The sequence below is a fragment of the Pinus tabuliformis genome, chromosome 2_1 (assembly GCF_031772625.1).
Source record: "Pinus tabuliformis cultivar Carrire ecotype Pingquan chromosome 2_1, CPIR1, whole genome shotgun sequence".
NCBI classification, from domain to species: Eukaryota; Viridiplantae; Streptophyta; class Pinopsida; order Pinales; family Pinaceae; genus Pinus; species Pinus tabuliformis.
Genome location: NC_142299.1, coordinates 662,976,893 through 662,984,488, shown reverse-complemented (window position 1 = coordinate 662,984,488; position 7,596 = coordinate 662,976,893).

Genomic DNA, 7,596 nt, shown 5'->3' with positions numbered 1-7,596 from the left:
TTCATTGGAGAAAAAGAGTACATCAGTAGACCTAGGGACTTCATCTAATCCAGAGCATCTTGCCACCTCACCAGAAACTTTAACTAGCTCCATTAAACAAGAGATCTATGAGCTAGAAGTTCTAAATAGGCACATCCAAAGAGAAAATGAAGCCTTAAAATAATAGAAAAAGTTGGATAAGATTATCCATGATAACACCATGCTTCACTTGGGTTTATGGCACAAGAAGGACATAAAACTAAAAATGAAGAATAAGAAGTTAAACAAGGCACTTATTAACCTCAAGTACAAATTTCTCATGAGGAAGCCAAGGATGGTAGTTGGTGCAAAGAAAAGAAAGAAGATGTTGGATGTTTTGGCTGAAGTCTCAGAACAAATGCAATAGGAGGAGGGAGTTCACAATTTTTATTGCATGGGGACATGCAATAGTCTTCCAGTGGGGGTATGTTGAGCTCCAAAATTGCCTTTTGCTTCGCAACTTTTCTCATCCTTCCTTCTTTGTTTTTCCATGAAAAATGCATCATTATCATAAAAAACCATTATACATTGCCTCAAGGAGTATATTTCAGTGATTTACATGTTATACTTTTATGTTTGCTATTTGAATAAGTTTTTGTCCTTTAGCTACAGAACGCAGCCACCTTCTGCAACCGATCGGTTGCTTCGTAGCTACTTCCATGCTTTTGCAGGTTCCAGGTGTCAAGAGGGGAAAAGGACTACATGGGTGGCTTGGAAAACATCAGGGCATGGATCATATCCTATTCATCTGGCCTAGATTGACAAGGAAGACTCTGGTCAAAGGGAAGTCAAACATAGAAACCTAAGGCAAACAAGACTCTGTTCTGTACACATTTCTAAATGATGGGATCTGAAGCAGTTTCCTGAGGCCACGGACTTCATCTGCCACCTACGCAAACTAAATCCAACAACCATTACCGTAGATTTATGTTTCCAAGCAACTAAGGATAAGAATTCTGCATACTTTCCTGCCTACGTGTTTTGCTGTAGCTTATTTTTCTCCTTAAAACAGTTGTATAATTTCTCTATAAATACCTGTGTGAAGAACACATAACAAGTTTGATTTTGCTCGGGTGTTAAGTTCAGATTTCTGCTCTGTAGTTTGAAGAACTCATTCTTTGTTTTTAATATAAAGACTGTGTTTCATGGATACTTGAAAGCGTTATTAGAGTGTTGATTAAGTGCTCATAACCTGAGACCTTTGCAGAGGGCCTCTGTGCTAGTTAAGATTACCTTTTATTTTTGTTTTGTCTTTCATAGTTAAATTGTAAATTCACTGTGTTTTTTTCTCCATTATGTTTATAACCATTTTCTAACTTTGTTCATAATGCAATTTCTGTCATCTTCTTACTAACTCAGAATAGTTTTATTTCAGCACAGAATAGTTCTTTTGTTCCACTACTTTCTAGTTTCTTATCAGTAGCTTGAAGTTGATTTCAGTAGCGTAGAGTAATTCATTTCATTTGTTGTTCATTAGTCTTTAGATTTTGAATTAAACTGTTCAATGTCATTTTATTGTTAGTTTAGAAACTCATGTTGTAAGTGAATGTTTCTAAAAGCCCTTTCAGTTGATGGTTCATCTTAAAACTAAGTGGTGAAATAATTCATTTATGAATGTGTCTTTCTCTGCATTTTTATGTTTACTTTCTCTTAGACCAGTGAATTATGGAGTCCCTCATAATTTTATCACAAGGAGGTTGTTCTCACAAAATTGTGTAGTAGAGTGACAAGGCACTTCATTTAGCTATTATAGTATATTAGATGCAATCTCACTTTCAGTCTTAGTCTTTCATTTAATCTTGTTGCAATTTCATTTTCATTTATAGTTTCTCTTAGAACAATGAAGTATTGAATTCCTCAAAATGCTATCACAAGGAGGTTGTTCTCCAAAAATTGTGTAGCAGAGTAACAAAGCACTTCGTTTAGGTTTTATGATAGATTAGTTGCTATTTCATTTTCAGTCATAGTCTTTCATTTATTTTTGTTGTAATTCTATTTTCAGATGTTCATTAATTTTTGATTCTGTATTAGACTAATCAGTTGTTGTAATTCCACTTTTAGTATTTCATTTCAATTCTGTTTTCATAATAGATAGTTGCAATTTCACTTTTTCCTTTCAGTTCATGTTTTGGAAACAATTATAATAGCAAGAATAGAAACTCAGTTTTTTTTTCTTTTCTTGACTAAAAACTTTACCTCCAAATCTGGCCTAAAGCACTCTTAGTCCTCATCTCATTAGCAAAGGTAGATTTAAGGTCTTGTTAAATACATTTCAGAACATTAGGAATTAAAGGATCAAACCCCCAAAACAACATAAAACTCAAAAACGGTGAGGTAAGAAAGGTTATCTAGCACATATAGTGCACTACACTTCATCAGTTTATGATACCCGGATTGATAATTTATGTAGAGAAATTTAGGACACTAAATTGACCGAACAATAACTTGATAGAGTATTTTATTATTCACAAGCTATGTTAATGTGCATATAAAATAATTATTGAAATGGAATGGATAGTGCAAGAGTAGAGAAGGTTTTACAATGTCCTTATATCACTCTCAAGAAGAACTCTGTACTAGGTTAGAAGAATTTAACTTTGAATATTTATGTAGATAAAGAAATGGTTTCTCTTCCTCAAAGATGATAAAACTTTCCTCCACATCTTACATTTTTAGGTGATAAAAGTGTTATGGTTCATGGTAGTACTAGTATAGGAACTCCTGCAGTATTCATATTGGAAGTCCTTGAAATATGAGCCTTGGGAATTGAGCTCCCAATCTAGACAAAGGTTGATTTCGTATTCTCACTGGTTGTTCCCATCGTGGACAGTGATTCAAAGTGCCAAATGCTCAATTGATGCATCTTAGAAGCAGTTTGAGTATCCAGTCAAGGCTATGAACATATTTTATTGCTAGCTCAGTCTCCCTTTCTTCTTGGGTTGCATATCACCTATCGACTAGATCATGTGGACTATGGGAAAGTAAGACATTGTTACAAGAAGGATGTGTTACTTGTATTGGGCATAAAAGTGGTTCCCAAAGAGTCGAGTTCCATTCCTGTACATAACCACGAGCTCTAGAGGTCTCACTAAGGTGGAAAAAGATCATTCCTCTTCATTTTAGTGTTGTTGTAGCTTCATTGATGGGTCTGTGTGCTGTCTCAAGTGCCCTTCACCAAAGCACTTTCTTGAGTATCTCATGTACCCTATCTCTTGATATGACCCATCATTCCATCACACCTTTAACAAAAATATGAGATGGGAGATATTTTTATAGGATGTATGTCATCCTACTTAATTATGCTAGTATAATTAGTTTTACCTTAGCCAGTGTTGTTTGGGCGGGGCTTGTGTTTAAGAGACTCTATGTCTATATATTATGTAAACACTTTTCTTCTCGTTCTCTGTGTAACCTTTGGTCAGGTACCAAGCTTATGATTTTTATGCTTGTAACATCTTTGGACATATACCATGTTTTTCTGACCTCTTCTTGCATTTTATGAATTTTTTGCTAAATATTCTACTATATCTTTCGCTTATGCTTTTGGTTACAGTTTTATATTTTTGACTGCGTAATTTTTTTTTTTTACTGAGTAATTGATATTTTTTCACGTAATTAAGTTTTATTTATTTGTGATATTTTTGGATTGACTTTATGTGTATCTATTATAATTACGTGTCGTTGAGCTTACATTATGAAAACATTCATGAAGATGTGAATATATCCTCTTGGAGGTCTCACTAAGGTGGACGAAGATCATTCTTCTTCATTTCAGTGCTATTGTAGCTTCATTGTTGGGTCTGTGTGCTATCTTAGGGAAATTTTCTTATGATTTTACCAGCGATACAAGGAACATCATCAATATTGGGCATATATATTAATTTCTCGGTACTATATTTCATAACCAGACTCTTGAAAGCACCTCGAGTGGACTGATAATCGTATTTGAGCATCCTTCTAATACTGCTAATGACAATCAGGTTCTATCTTTCACATCCTCTCACTGTGTATTCAAGTTTTGAATGAGAAACGATTTTATGTGGGTGATATTGCTACATATCACCGAATTATAGTTTCTGGGTTTTGTTGTGTGCAATAAGAAATTATTTGGAAGCCTATTGTTTTAATTGAATTTCTATATTTTTTGCTCATAAAATAAATTTATAGAAAGATCACCCACAACAAGAAGTAGTCAAACTGTTTGAAGAAATACCACAATGAAACTCAAACAAGAACTTAGAAACTTTTAAAGATAAATGAAAAATTTAACAAGGAATATTATTACAACCTTTTTATCCATATAGAACTATTTTAAGGAGCATTCCCAATGTGGAGACCTCTTATTCTCAAAATCTTCCCTTTGTGTCCTTACTTTGTCAATTTGTTCCAATAGAAATTGGCTTTATTGTCTCTAACCATAGATACTTTGTGTGAATACTCCAGATTTGGGTTTATATCTTAGATCTCTAGGATTCCTTATGGTTTTATACCTTTTCCTTTATGATTGAATATGTTGTTAACAACCAATTTTTTGTTGTTGAATTGGTCTGCGATTTCTTGAGTTTTACTTGACTTGGGGTCCCATATGATGCATGCATTTATGGTACCTTTAATCCATGTCAATTTGAAAAATCCATACCTCTATTTGAATTTATACCTATATCTGCATTAATGATACTTAGTTCTTTTCAACTTCAGAAATGACATCATTTCAACCATTCTTCCAACCACCTGCTAGGGATTTAAAACATCCATGTTAACCTTATCATGACACAAAAAAAGTTTATGGATCTGGTAGCAGCATAGAATAAGGACATGTGATTTATTCACTTCTCAAAAACAATAACAATGGTCCATAATTCACTTCTCAACAACCCCAATATGCTAGGTGATCCAAGAGAAAAAATACAAGGCATATGCTAATGAGTTTCATTCCTTCAAGCACACTTTTCCAAGCATAAACAATATTTGAATTTAATTTACTTACTACAAATTTACAATAGTAAATATTCCATATTATATTCAAAACATTTGTGAAAGCACTTCACAATTATGGCCCTTAATATGTCAAATTAGAATGAATAGTGTAAAAAATGGTGGAACCAAGAAAATAATGAAAGGCTGCAAAATAAAATAGGCAACTACACGAGTATTGGATAGTTGGAATCTTGATATGCATGTATAAGGATGAACTACATGTATATACCACAAATTTATTATCACAAAGTGATCACAATATTTCAAGGTCCCCAAAACCCTTACTAAAAAAATCATGAAAACACTGTCCACCACCAATGATATCCAACAAACAAGCATCAACACCAACAAGTCCTCCTTGGCTTCAACAACAAGCTTGTGTCTCAAAATATCTCCACACTATCTAGCATTATTTTTTTCCTTAGGGTTAGAAAACCCCATCCATGTTGCACTAGACAATTATGTGGCAAGACAACTCTAGTGTCAGTCTCCAAATCCACATGTCTATCTTTGGGTTTGAATCCTCAGACCCCAATTTTTCCACACTTGCATCATCAATAGAATAAATACCTCCATGGATCATCAATAATACATGAACTACATGATCTTGCACTAGCCTTACATCCCATAAAAACAAATCTCAAAACCCATGCAAGGTGTTAGCTCCACTCTCCAAGTCTTCTATTGTAGGATAGAAACCCTAATTCTACAACAAGAAACACAATAACCATTATCATCTTCAACATCATGTTCTTCTCTTGAGTATACATATATAGCATAAACCCTACTCATCACAAGAGAACCCTAGCATCACACAAGAACAATCTCTCCAAGAATATCCAAGACATCTTTCTTCCTTCTTATCTTCTCCTAGGGTTTCCATGTGAACCCTAGGATCTAGCTTCTAGAGTTTCCTCACAAACCCTAACATCTCCAAGACAAGTACAAAGAAGAGTACAAAATGATGAATGAATACAAGAGCTCTCTCCTCCCTTCTATATTCAAGTAGGAGAGGGACACTATCATAAAATAAGGGCATGTGTTTATACAGGTAACCAATAAAGCAACCCCACATGGAGACCTCTACAATACAAGGATGCACATGGGTCAAACTAGGGTTTATCCAACCCCAAAAGTGAGACATCCTCCTCTTATACAATCAATTTTTTGGGTTATTTTACTTTTTTTATTAAAAGATAAGTGTTATATTGTCTATGGTCACAATCAATGTTATTTTGTTATGGAAATAATATATGTATTTTGTATGTTGTGTGTGATTATGATTAAATTTGGTCATGGGTATTTGGTTTCTATGAAATTTTGTAAATCAATTCTTGTTTATTTCATTTAAATTTTAATTATCACCTTTCCACAACTAGGATACTTTCTTTGTTTTTATTATGGAGATTTGGCCATTAAGGATAAAAATTTGAAAGCATTGTTTCATGGCTACTCATTAATGGTTAGGACTCAAGAGTATTGGGTTGGGACACAACACTTGGTGACAAAATATTATTAATTATGTGATCTACATAAAATATTCATGTTCAACTATGTTTTATTTATAATACCATGGATTTGAAATATTTGGTTGCTTTAACAAGCAATAGGTTCATTGGGGTGTGTCACACTTTTGTAACAAGTTTAATTATTTCAGAAAAAACTGACATTGTTTTAGTTGATGAATTTAGTGGTATGCTACTTCAAGAAGAATAAGTTCAAAATTTGGTGTTCTAATCAAGCTCTTGTTGTGAAGACAACCAAGAACAAATATCATGTTAAGAAATTTGAGTAGGAATATTTGGTGACAAGAATTGACAAAATGTCCAGAAAAGATTGATGGAAGAATGCCTTGTGTTGCTACTGTAAGAGGGAAGGACATTATGCACAAGTCTATGGAATGTGCAAGAATGGATAGAACAAGAAGCACTTGCCCAATGTAATAGAAAAAAAACTTGAAAAGAACATTGTGAAGGGTGCATTGGTGACAATTGGTTGATATAATGCCTTGGGATGGGGTTTATTTAAATTGGTTGTTTTTGAAGTTTCTTTAAGAAACATAGAGGAACACTTATCCATTGCAGACTTGTTTGGGTTAAAATTTGTTATGAACATTTGACAAGATTGAAAAAGTTGCAATGCATGGAGTAGTTTTCCTAAGTTTATGTGCTAGGTCTGAGTTTTATTTATTGTGAGGTTTCCTTTTGCAATATTTAATTTCTTTATTTTGGTTTAGTCCTTCCTAGCCACCACGGGTTCAACATAACTTGTTTGTTCATTATTATGAGGGGTGATATCAGAGCTATGAGATATGCCATTGCACATGTCCCTTCCTATATGATGCATACATGACTACCAATTTTAGGTCCCTAATAGGGAAAAGGTACTCATTTTCCTATATATATTTTCATTGAACTTGCATAAGTTCCATACTCCAACTAGTCGAAGCTCATTGCTTGTGATATTGTTGGCCATATATTTTCTTGTTTGTAGATGTGATTGAATTCTATGTAGTGGAAGGATTTTTAGCATTTTTTTGGATGTTTACTGGTACCTTAGTTGGTTGAATGTCAATTGGCTGACCTATTCTCAAATCATTCA